Here is a 13698-nt window from a genome sequence, read left to right as displayed (position 1 = left end):
TTGCCAGTCTACATTTTATATCCTCTCTACATCGACCATCATCAATTTTGCTCCCCAAATAGCAAAACTCCTTTACTACTTTAAGTGTCTCATTTCCTAATCTAATTCCCGCAGCATCACCCGATTTAATTCGACTACATTCCATTATCCTCGTTTTGCTTTTGTTGATGTTCATTCTACACCCTCCTTTCAAGACACTGTCCATTCCGTTTAGCTGCTCTTCATGGTCCTTTGCTCTTTCTGACAGAATTACAGTGTCATCGGCGAACCTCAAAGTTTTTATTTCGTCTCCATGGATATTAATACCTACTCCGAATTTTTCTTTTGTTTCCTTTACTGCTTGCTCAATATGCAGATTGAATAACATCGGGGACAGGTTACAACCCTGTCTCACTCCCTTCCCAACCGCAGATTCTCATTCATGCCCCTCGACTCTTATAACTGCCATCTGGTTTCTGTAAAAATTGTAAATAACCTTTCGCTCACTGTATTGTACCCCTGCCACCTTTAGAATTTGAAAGAGAGTATTCCAGTCAACATTGTCAAAAGCTTTCTCTAAGTCTACAAATGCTAGAAACGTAGGTTTGCCTTTCCTTAATCTAGCTTCTAAGTTAAGTCGTAGGGTCAGTATTGCCTCTCTTGTCCCAACATTTCTACGGAATCCAAACTGATCTTCCCCGAGGTCAGCTTCTACTAGTTTTTCCATTCTTCTGTAAAGAATGCGCGTTAGTATTTTGCAGCCGTGACTTATTAATCTCATAGTTCGGTAATTTTCACATTTGTCAACATCTGCTTTCTTTGGGATTGGAATTATTATATTCTTCTTGAAATCTGACGGTATTTCGCCAGTCTCATACATCTTGCTCACTAGATGGTTGAGTTTTGTTAGGCCTGGCACTCCCAAACCTGTCAGTAGTTCTAATGGAATGTTGTCTACTCCCGGGGCCTTGTTTCAACTTAGGTCTTTGAGTGCTCTGTCAAACTCTTCACGCAGTACAATATCTCCTATTCCATCTTCATCTACATTCTCTTCCATTTCTATAATATTGTCCTCAAGAATATCGCCCCTGCATAGACCCTCTACATACTCCCTCCACCTTTCTGCTTTCCCTTCTCTGCTTAGAGCTGGGTTTCCATCTCAGCTTATGATATTCATGCAAGTGGTCCTCTTTTCTCCAAAGGTCTCTTTAATTTTCCTTTAGGCAGTATCTATCTTACCCCTAGAGATATGTGCGTCTACATCCTTACATTTGTCCTCTAGCCACCCCTGCTTAGCCATTTTGCACTTCCTGTCGATCTCATTTTTGAGACGTTTGTATTCCTTTTTGCCTGCTTCATTTACTGCTTTTTTATATTTTCTCCTCTCATCAATTACATTCAATATCTCTTCTGTTACCCAAGGGCCGGTCGGAGTGGCCGAGCGGTTCTGTCACCCAAGGATTTCTACGAGCCCTCGTCTTTTTACCTACTTGATCCTCTGCTGCCTTCACTACTTCATCCCTCAAAGCTACCCATTCTTCTTCTACTGTATATCTTTCACCCATTCTTGTCAATTGTTCCCATATGCTCTCCCTGAAACTCTGTACCACCTCTGGTTTAGTCAGTTTATCCTGGTCCCATCTCCTTAAATTCCCACCTTTTTGCAGTTTCTTCAGTTTTAATCTACAGCTCATAACCAAAAGGTTTTGGTCAGAGTCCACATCTGCCCCTGGAAATGTCTTACAATTTAAAACCTGGTTCCTGAATCTCTGTCTTGCCATTATATAATCTATCTGATAGGTTCTAGTATCTCTAGGCTTCTTCCATGTATACAACCTTCTTTTATGATTCTTGAACCAAGTGTTACCTATGATTAAGTTGTGCTCTGTGCAAAATTCCACCAGGCGGCTTCCTCTTTCATTTCTTACCCCCAATCCATATTCACCTACTACGTTTCCTTCTCTCCTTATTCCTACTGCCGAATTCCAGTCACCCATGACTATTAAATTTTCGTCTCCCTTCACTATCTGAACGATTTATTTTAACTCGTCATACATTTCATCAATCTCTTCGTCATCTGCGGAGCTAGTTGGCATATAAACTTGTACTGCTGTGGTAGGCGTGGGCTTCGTATCTATGTTGGCCACAATAATGCGTTCACTATGCTGTTTGTGGTAGCTTACCCGCATTCCTATTTTCCTATTCATTATTAAACCTACCCCTGCATTACCCCTATTTGATTTTGTATTTATAACCCTGTATTCACCTGACCAGAAGTCTTGTTCCTCCTGCCACCGAACTTCACTAATTCCCACTATATGTAACTTTAACCTACCCATTTCCCTTTTTAAATTTTCTATCCTACCTGCCCGATTAAGGGATCTAACATTCCACGCTCTGATACGTAGAACGCCAGTTTTCTTTCTCCTGATAACAAAGTCCTCCTGAGTAGTCCCAGCCCGGAGATCCGAATGAGGGGCTATTTACCTCAGGAATATTTTACCCAAGACGATGCCATCATCATTTAACCATAGAATAAAGCTGCATGCCCTCGGGCAAAACTACGGCTGTAGTTTCCCCTTGCTTTGAGCTGTTCGCAGTACCAGCACAGCAAGGCCGTTTTGGTTAGTGTTACAAGGCCAGATCAGTCAATCATCCAGACTGTTTCCCCTGCAACTACTGAAAAGGCTGCTGTCCCTCTTCAGAAACCACACGTTTGTCTGGCCTCTCAACAGATACCCCTCCGTTGTGGTTGCACCTATGGTACGGCTATCTGTATCGCTGAGGTGCGCAAGACTCCCCACCAACGGCAAAGTCCATGGTTCATTGGGGGGGAGGGGGATTCCTTACAAACGCCAATATCCTAAGCCCCTAACAGTTCGGATTTCGTGCTGGGCGTAGCACAATCCAGCAAGCCATTCATCTGGAAGAGCACATATGTACGCAGAAACACCAGTGCAGCAGCACCGGAGCCATTTTCCTCGACATCTAAAAGGTGTTCTGCCGTGTTTGGTATGGCAGCCTATTATATAAGATGTGTAAGTACAACTGTCCACTACACATCCTAAAAATGGTCAAGTCCTTCCTGGCCAAAAGAATGTTTTACTCTTCGAGAGATGGAGTAGACAGCCCCATAAGATCCATTGAAGCAAAAGTGCCCCAAGGATCTGCACTTGCTCCCCCCTCTGTACCTTAATATACAAGGGCTGTTCGATTAAGAATCCTCATAATTCTTATGGTCATAAATTCTCGCGCTAAAATTTAATATTATGATATTCTGTTAGCTTAATGTGCAAAAAACACGCCGTAATAGTTTTATTGTTGGGACTCCTGGTGCCCGCCTGTGAGGGGCTGTAATGGAGATAACAAGCGAGGAACAATCCGTGGCTTTGAAATTCTGCTTTCATCTCAACAAATCTTCAGCTGGGGCCTGTGCAATGTTGCAGGAGGCCTATGGAGAGTCCACTATACCCTACTGCACAGCTCTGAGTTGGTTGAAAATGTTTAAAGATGGAAGACAATCAATTTCAAAGGAAGGTGGACCTGGTGCTCCAGTTACTGCTCTTACGGAAGAAAACATCAACACTGCTGCTGTCATTGTGAGAGAGGATCGAAGAATTATCTTAAGATCACTTTCTGAAATACTGAACATTTCATTGGGTGCCACCCACACGTTGGTCACAGAAGAATTAAAAATGAGACGTGTTTGTGAGTCATGGGTTCCAAGACTGTTGATTCCGGAACAAAAGCACATTGGTGCGCAGGTCTGCACGCAGTTAAAGTTGGTGTTAGAGGAAGATCCGGAGTTTCTTTCAAATGTAATCACTGCTGATGAAACTTAGCTACATTGTTTTGATCCTGAGAGCAAGCAGCAAAGCTCAGTGTGGAAATCTCCTTCATCACCAACCCCCAAAAAAGCACAAGTGGTTGCTTCTGCTGGGGAAGTTATGGTCATCTCAATCTTTGATATTCATGGAATGGTTTATCGACATGTTGTACCTGCACACACACCAGTAACTGGACAAAACTACAGCGATGTCCTGAAAACATTGCAAGTCCATATCAGGCGCAAAAGACCACATTTCCGTGAAGCAGGCTGGGTGCTGCAGCACGATAATACGCGGCCGCATATTGCCAATGTTATTGCTGGATACCTTACAAAAATCAACGTGAAGTGCGTCCCTCATCCTCCCTATAGTTCGGATTTAGCCCCATGTGCCGTTTTTATATTCCTTAACATGAAGAAACGCTCTCGTGGGAGGCATTATCAATCACCAGAAGCAGTGGTGAAGGCAGAGGAGGAGATTTTGAAGGACCTCTCAAAAAATGGTTTCCAGCATATATTTGAAGTCTGACAGAAACTCTGAGACAAGTGCATCGCATTCGTGGGAGACTGCTTTGAGAAGGACCACCAAAATTATGATGATAAGTGAAGGTATGTCGTCAAAAATTTGTGATCATTCTTTATTGAACAGCCCTCATACTATCGATGTAACCAACGAGCGTGGAGGGGGGGGGGGATAACCCTTTATGCAGGTGACACTGCTCTGTGCAACAGCGGGCAAAACATCAGTTATATAGTAGCCAGACTATAGCGACTTATGAACAGTGTTGTTAAATGATGTAACAAATGGAAAGTAAAAATAAAAGCAGAAAATTGCCAGGCAATCATCTTCGCTACAAGCCACTAACTAAAAAGAAAAACTAGAAACATCCAAATAAACGACCAGGATCTGCCATGGAGACGGTGAATTACCTACCCAGGACTAAAACTCGACAGCGCGCTAACCTTCAGACAACACATCTCAGAGGCTTCCAATAAAGCATGTGAAAGAAGATTGATTCTGTTATATCCACTAATAAAAGGCAGACGGCTATATACATAAGACAAATTACGCATCTGGAAAACGGTCATCCTACCAATTACACTATATGGCTCGGAAGTATGGAGCATGGTGGCAAACACCAGCCTAACGAAAGTCGAGAGAGCCCAGAACAGGGAACATTGCATTATCTCAGTTGTACCAAGATTTATCATCAACGAAGAGATTCGAGTTATGCTGAACCATCCTACTGTATACCAAATCATTACACAAAAATCCACCTCATTCTGCAATGCGTGCCATAACTCACAATTTCATCTCATCAGCTCACTCGGAGAAGAGCCCCCATCATAACACCCCATTTATAACTCACCCCCATTATAACACACTCACCACCACCATCCACAGTCAGTTCACATGATAAACACCAAAACCATCATTTACCATACTAAAAGGAATCCCACAACTACGACAAATTCACTACATCGGGGGGGGGCGAGGAGACCAGAATCTCCAAGCCATTACTAACACCAAAACAATTTTTCATGACCCCACATTAGCTAAGCGAAAGACAGAGTGACACGGGACGCTGGATCTTCCGGTCGTGTCAGATTCCGGCTACTGTACTGTACCATACCAGAAATCGAACCTGTATGATACCATTCACATGCAGAAATCTTACTGATAGAAATGACGGATATACTGCAATAACGTCAACAGAAGTAACCACACTGAAGCGCCAAAGAAACTGGTATAGGCATGCGTATTCAAATACAGAGATATGAAAACAGGCAGAGTAAGGCGCGGTGTTATTGTCGGCGCACGACCGATGGCATACAGCATCTCCGAGGTAGCGATGGTAGCGACGTAGCATCCTATACGACCATTTCACTAGTGTACCGTGAATATCAGGAATCCGGCAGAACATCAACTCTCCGACATCGCTGCGGCCGGAAAAAGATCCTGCAAGAATGGGACCAACGACGACTGAAGAGAATCTTTCAACATGACAAAGTCCATCCGTTCCGCAAATTGCTGCAGATTTCAATGCTGAGCCATCAACAAGAGTCAGCGTCCGAACCATTCAACGAAACGTCTTATCCATATGGGCTTTCAGAACCGAGGGCCCTCTAGTGTACCCTTGATGACTGCACGACACAAAGCTTTACACCTTGCTTGGGCCCGTCAACACCGGCATTGGACTGTTGATGACTGGAAACATGTTGCCAAGTCGTACGAGTCTCGTTTGAAATTGTATCGAACGGAAGGACGTATACGGGTATGGAAACAAACTCATGAATCCGTGGACCCTGCATGTCAGCAGGGGAATGTTCAAGCTGGTGGAGGCTCTGTAATGGTGTGGGGCGTGTGCACTTGGAGTGATATGGGACCCCTGACAGTGGCCACATACGAAGCATCCTGTCTGATCACCTGCATCTATTCATGTCCATTGTGCATTCCGATGGTCTTGAGCAATTCCAGCAGGACAATGCGACATCCCACACGTCCAGAATTGCTACAGAGTGGCTCTGTCTTCTGAGTTTAAGCACTGCCGCTGGCCACAAAATTTTGCAGACATGAACGCTATTGAGCATACCTGGGATGCCTTGCAACGTGCTGTTCAGAATAGATCTCCACCCCCTCGTACTTTTACGAATTTATTGAGAGCCCTGCATGATTCGTGGCATCAATTCTCTCCACTGTACTTCAGACATAAGTCAAGTCGATGCCACGGCGTGTCGCGGCACTTCTGCGTGTACTAGTTCCTTTGGCTCTTCAGTGTGGCGAGTGCCAAATTGTGCGAGGAACTTCCAATACATTATCGGTACTGTCGTAAGGTAACCTGTCGATACCACACAAATGGGAATCGTCCTGGGCACAGAGGTTGGCCCTAGAAGTTTCCCTGTTGTTCGCCGACGCCGTCCAACCTGCAGCTACACGAGTGGCACGTCCACTGAGGTGAGGTACCAACAGCGCCACAGATCATTTGTTTAACAGGCTGCCCTGCGGTAGCGTTCTCGCTTCCCACGCCCGGGTTCCCGGGTTCGATCCCCGGCGGGGTCAGGGATTTTCTCTGCCTCGTGATGGCTGGGTGTTGTGTGCTGTCCTTAGGTTAGTTAGGTTTAAGTAGTTCTAAGTTCTAGGGGACTTATGACCACAGCAGTTGAGTCCCATAGTGCTCAGAGCCATTTTCTTTTTTTTTTTCGACAGGCTGCTCGCCTGCCGCTCTGCCAAGTTCAGTAGCTCCAGTCTAACGGCAGTCGAGTATCGACGTAGCACACTCGCAAGTTTCCCTACGCGTGTAATGCAACAGAACTTTTCTCAATACTTGACTTGTGTTTAATACTGTGGATTGCAAGCTGGACGTGAATTGTGAACTTTCCCGGTGTCTAACTTGTCCCGGCATGGCCCAATGTCTTGTACAAGGAGTTCGACGACGATTCTCTCTATTAATTGAGTATATTACAATATTTCTCACAATGATTGTGTTCTTTAATTCATCTGATTTCTGCCTCGGAAACCCCTGCACCATCCCGACGGGACACATTATAATTTTGGTTATGAAACTTTACTTGGCCACTTCCGATACAGCAGCTGAAAACGTAAAGGATGTTGTCATTTCAGTCTGAGAAAATGTTACAGAACATATTGTCAACACCTAACGTTTTCTAGCATCATTTCACAGCCAGTTTAATGGCGGAGTACATAACGCAACACTATAAAAGTATAACTGATGTTACTATTCGGCAATTTTTACCACAGATGGTTGGGCCTAGTCGAAGTTAACCACAAAACAAACTGCTGTAATATTTACCAATCGGAACTACAATGCCAAGCCCACTGTACTTCCCATAATCAACATCAACGTCTAACACACACACACAACCAAATATCTTTTTAGAAGGGAAAGGGAAAGGAGGAAGAAGTTTTTTATTACGAATTACCACTTATCTCCTGTCCGGCCCCGGTAGCTGAATGGCGGCAGTCAGCCTTCAGCGGCGCATCGGTTCGGACGGTGTTTACGTATCTGCCGCACGTCTGCGCGACAGGTGTTAACGTTAAGTGTGTAGCGATTGTGCCACGGTATACATAGAACGAATCATGGCCTCGTCGTTCCGCAAATCGACACTGAAATTTAGTTTTGTTGACGAATATGCTCGACCAAAGGCTTACGAGATCGAACGTTATTTACGGGACGAGGTGAAAATCGAACCTGACGTTCTAGTTGGAATACACTTATCTATGGTAAGCAGCGTTGTCTATGTCAAGCTCATAAATGAAGCGGCATGTGACGAACTACTACTACGACACCGACAAGGACTTCGTTTCTGTCATTCGGACGGGAATGTAGGTGCGGTAACAGTTGAACACGCCGGCATCGGACTCCGAATGATCCGCATCTTCCATTCGAAGTGCCAGAAGAATTGGTGACAGACGCCCTGCGTCCTTACGGAACTGTCCTATCCCACATGTCTGAAAAATGGGCGAGTTTCAAGACGTATCCGGTCCTCAATGGCGTCAGAGAAAAACGGATCGAACTCCGAAAACACGTCCCGTCATACTTGTACATCGCTGGTTGTAGGGCGATTGTCGTCTACGACGGACAACCAAGGTCGTGCTGTGGATGTGGGAAGGAGGGATACGTCCGTTCTGAGTGTGTTCAACGACGGTTGTTACAGCTGCCACGGGATGATCCACCCCTCACACCGCGTCCAACTGTGCTCCCCATGACTTATGTCGCCGCATTACGCGACGACGTGAGCCGCGATACAGAAGCGTACCGTAACACACAGACAGAGGCAGATCGTGGCGAGCCACGGAAGGACGATGTTTCGCTGGACCGCCTGCAGCAATCACAGGACGCCCTCTCCTCGGTGCCGATTGCAGCCCCTTCAGATAAGGCACTTGCAGACGTCGATAATACGACGGTGCACGATTCCGACGTCCCCCATGAACAACTGGAGACAATGCTGACCTCTGATTCCGAAGCCCGGCAACGAAAACAGCGATCGCCAAAACGCCGGAAGAAGCGCCGCCTCACTGTGGAGAACGACCAATCTGATCTAGCAAGCAATTCTGAGATTTTTTCGTGTACACAGCAGACAACCATGGATACAGAAGAACTGCCTAGCGTGGATGCAACGGTGGCAAGCGGGACGGCGACACGACCTTCCGCTGACGATGCTCCAGACATAGCGACGGAGTTCGATCGATGGCAACAGGCTACTGAGGAGGCTACGCCGCCTACAACGCACGACAATGATGGGACACTAGGGGACTGGTCAGAAGACCCACCCCCGTGGGGAACAGATGATGCCGGAGGAACTGCTCCCGCACACTCTCCCGGTGTAAGACCGGCAGAGTGCACGGAATAACGGCAGACCATATGAGGGGACGGAGGGAGACGTTAGTACGAAAGCAGCCTGTGTAGGGAAGAATTAGCGACCGTACGGTGCCCTGTCTACGTTGACAGCCATGCAACGAGCTTATCGGATAGGGTCTGTTAACATCAATCGCATTGGGACGCCGGTAAAAAACAAGATGCTCAGTGACATGATAAAGGCTGCAGATTTAGACTAGCACTATTACAGGAGGTTCGGGTAGTTCCCCCCTCGGACTTTTACGGTTACGACATTTATTATTCCCCGTGTGACGAGAGAGGCGTCGGCACAGCGATCCTATTAAAGGAAGGGATACGTGCAGACGAAGTAGAGTATTTGCCTTCTGCCCGTGGTACGGCCGTGACCATACGCGGAATACGTTTGATCAACATATACACACCGTCAGGCTCGGACAAGAGAAGGGACAGAGCAGATTTTTACGCCCACGAGGTTACACCGTTGTTCCAGGGACGATACGATGCTTGCATACTCGGTGGAGATTTTAATTGTGTGCTCGACAGAAAGGACCAACATCGTAACTATACTACTAGCCAAGAACTTAGGGAGCTAGTCAACGGGATGGAATTAGTCCATACGTGGGACCTGAAGTATCGCAACCAACCAGGATATACGTTTTTTACTAGCCACTCCACGAGCCGTTTGGATCGGATCTACGTTTCAAGGGCGTTAACAATGTCGACGGTGGACGCAGAAATATGGTCAACAACGCATATATTTGTACGGTTAACCTTGCTAGAAAGCAGTTATGGAGACGGAGGGGCAATTGGAAGATGAACGTCTCCCACCTGCGTGATGCAGAATGCCGACGCACGGTGGAGGACGCGTGGCATGGCTGCCTCCGTCGACGAAATTCTTTCGGTTCTGTACTGCAGTGGTGGATCGAGTGCGCGAAGCCAGCTTTACAGAGGACGTTAACAGGTTACGGGAAGGAGGTTTCTCAATGGCAGCGCACGACCACCGAGTTTTACTTTACTGCTCTCTGGGAACTGTTAGATCAATCACCTACACCAGAACGCCAGACGTCCGTCCACAGAGTCAAGGCGAAGCTGCTACAACTTGCGACGCTGAGAATGGCGGGAGCGATGATGCGCACGAGGTCTCAGGATTGCCTGCCCAACGAGGTTCCCTCGATGCATTACGTGATAAAGGAAAGGCAAAGACGACGAAGGGCGTTAATATATGAGATCGATCTCGGCGATGGCCGTCGTTTTACAACACAAAGGGGCATAGCACAGGCGTTCACGGATCATTTTAGCAGATTCTATGCGAGCAACGGGGAGGGTCAGAGGGAGCTGGGGAACGTCCTGGAAGAGATCCCAGACGCGACGAGTGTGAACGGGGAAGCAGACGGGTTAACTGAAATTACGTGTGAAGATCTGGAGGAAGCGATTACACGAGGTGCCTGCAACAAGTCCCCAGGTCCAGACGGATTCACTTTGGAATTTTACCGTTCCTTTGTGACCATTATGACACCGATGTGGCTATGCTTAATGATCTTCTGCGGCAAGAAGTACCGGTTCACAATAAATTCACGGAAGGGCTCATGATATCGATACTAAAGCCCCGTGGCGGCAAACGGCCTTGTGATTTTCGCCCCTTGACCCTCCTTAATAGTGACTACAAGATCTTCATGCGCATACTGGGCAGTCGTAGCAAAAATTCGCTGGAGAATAGAATACATGCCGATCAGACTTGTCTTGGCGGCATCAGTAATATCCACACAGCCTTGGGAGACTATCGTGACGTCGTCGCCCTCGCGGCTGCACGCCGCCTCCGGGGGGCGATGGTTGCTGTAGATTTCGATCATGCTTTTGATCGCGTGGAACATGTGTACCTCGCGGCGGTGATGAACAGGATGGGTGTCTCGCCATTATTGACCACTGCCGTGATGCGGCTGTTGCACGGCGCCAGATCAGCGATGGTGATCAACGGAGGGAGAACTGAGTATTTTAAGATCTTAAGATCAGTCAGGCAGGGCTGCCCCTTGTCGATCCTCCTATATGCGATCGCCTTAGAACCGAGCCTGGCCGGCCTTCACCGCCGTCTTACCGGGATCTCCCTACGGCATCTATCATTCAAATGCAAGGCATACGAGGATGACATTGAGTTCTTCGTACGGAATGAGGGGGAGACTCAAACAGCACTGGATTGGCTACAGACGTATGGGATGGCAGCTGGAAGTGAGGTCAACTACCGAAAATCACAATTCATGCACGTGGGGCGTCGACCAGAACCAGGAACGGAAGGACCCCTACCTGCGGTGCAAACCCTCCGCTGTTTGGGTATCACCTTTCATAAGGAGACAGCGGGAACGGCTGAGGACAACTACCGAAGGTTGTTACTCAGAGTCCGCACGGCAGTACGACTAAACGCCCTACGGTCGATGGATATGCTGCAGCGAGAGTTAAAAAAAAATCTTTATTTACCATCAACAATAATATTTATACATCCAACCCACCTCCTTATTTGATTAGTGGGTCTTACTTGCTACTGTTAGTTACAATTAGCAGCTAATTACAATATATATTAAGTTGTGAGCTACAGCTATAATCTAATTTCAATGGGCAGCTATACAGTTATTTATTTTAACTTCTAAGATTTTAACTAAACCTACATTCTACTTCCTGCAGCGTCACAGATGTGTCAGCAATGTACAAACCTACCTTATTGCCTTTGCCCATCGAGCTAATCCCGATGGGCGTTCCCCTGACGCTGGGCAGGCCAGGATGTTAATCGCTGCAGGTTCCTAAATCTAGATTTCTAGTCTAATTCCTACTAACTAGTTCTAACCTACGTCATCTCCAGTGTACTGTCAAATCCGGGTTATTCTTATTCCCCACTCCCCCTAATCCCGTGCGTGGCGGATTCCAGACTAAAGGGTCGGCCTATCCACGCACAGGCGGTATGGGAGTAGGGCACATTAGTCATAATCTGTGCTATTTAGTTTTGTTCCCTCATGTATTCTCTCAACACCTTCTGTGATACCTCGTTGGCAAGTCTATTCAGTGTTTGGAAGGTGTCTTCTTGTCTTATTAGGTTGTAAGTGTCATGGTCGGGTAGTTGGTCACGTAGTGTAGAGGCAACATCATTGAAGAGGGGGCACTCGTAAATCACATGATCGGGAGTGCCCTCCGGTTCACCACATTCACACGCGGGTCTGGCCCTTTTCCCGAACCGACATAAGTATGCGGGGTAAGGTCCATGTTAAGTGAGAAAATGGATTAGTCCTCTGGTGGGTTCAAAGTACTTCATTTTTAGCCGTTCCCTAATGCTTGGTATCAACTCATGTGTCCTGCGCCCTGTTTCATCCGCGTCCCACAGCTCTTGCCATAATTGTACTCCTCTTTGCCGAATCTCACCCTTGTCCCCTGCCCCAATGCCTAAGATCTCCTCTATTTTTGTTATACTTCCCTTCTTAATCCAGAACCATGCAGCTTGCTCCCTAATTTTGATGTCCAAGGGGCAAAGCCCCATTATGACTAGTAGTGCTCCCCCTGGTGTTGTTCTGTAAGCCCCTACCGATCTAAGAATCATGTTCCTCTGAACCCTTCTCACTGTCATGGCGGGCACCACCCTCGTGAGCCTGTGTGCCCAGACTCCCGAGCCGTAACCCACTATCGATGTTAATATACTGTTATGATAAAGTTTTATAAGATGTGGTGGAAGATGAAATCTTTTGTGTCCTATGGATATGAGGTTATTCAGTGTTTGAGGGGCTTTCTGGGTTACGGTTTCGATATGTTTCCCAAAATTCCACTTCTCATCAATGATGATGTCCATGTATCTTGCGTCACGTCTCCGAAGAACCGGCGAGCGCTCGATTCGTACAGTCGGGTTACGGATTAATTGTCCCTTCAATAGTAAGTAGGTGGACTTACTTGGTGACACCGTCATTTTGGTGTTTTGGCACCATAGTTGTAACTTGTTTAAGGCACTCTCTATTTTAGGTTCAATGTCTTCGCGGCTACGGCCGCCGACCAGCAGGAGGAGGTCATCTGCATAGGCTATCACCTCTAGCACTTCTTCACTTTGTTGTAGGGTGTCTAGTAAAGGCTCCATATGGATGTCCCAAAACAGGGGCCCTAGCACGGAACCCTGAGGACAACCCTTTGTTATAACTTTTCCAATTCTCTTGCTAGAAGATGATAGCCAGACCTCCCGTTCCTCGCAATAGCTCCTCAGACAACCATATAGCGGCCCTGGGAACTCCTTCTCCCGCAAGCAGGAGAAGAGCGAAGGCCACCACAGGTTGTCGAAGGCGCCACTGATGTCAACCATAATGCCCACCACGTACTTATGCAGGGTAGAGCCACAGACCTCAGCAGCCAGGGCGATTGCATCAGATGTCGATCGCCCAGGCCTGAAGCCGAATTGCCTGTCGCTCATCCCACGCAGCACTCTATGTGCAGCCAGTCTGTCAGCTAGTAGCTTTTCTAATATTTTCCCTAGTATGTTGATCAAACAGATTGGTCTGCAGGATTTTACATTTGTAG

The 13698-nt window shown here is 46.9% G+C and overlaps 1 protein-coding gene across 1 annotated transcript in view; it reads right to left on the bottom strand.

The window, feature by feature from the left end:
- LOC126455576 (uncharacterized) overlaps positions 1-13698 on the bottom strand; it is a 43364-nt gene that overhangs the window by 1986 nt on the left and 27680 nt on the right. The gene's annotated exons all lie outside the window — the stretch shown is intronic.

The sequence above is a fragment of the Schistocerca serialis genome, chromosome 2 (assembly GCF_023864345.2).
Source record: "Schistocerca serialis cubense isolate TAMUIC-IGC-003099 chromosome 2, iqSchSeri2.2, whole genome shotgun sequence".
NCBI lineage: Eukaryota > Metazoa > Arthropoda > Insecta > Orthoptera > Acrididae > Schistocerca > Schistocerca serialis.
Note: the sequence above shows the minus strand (reverse complement) of the source record. Positions and strands in the feature narration are given on the sequence as shown.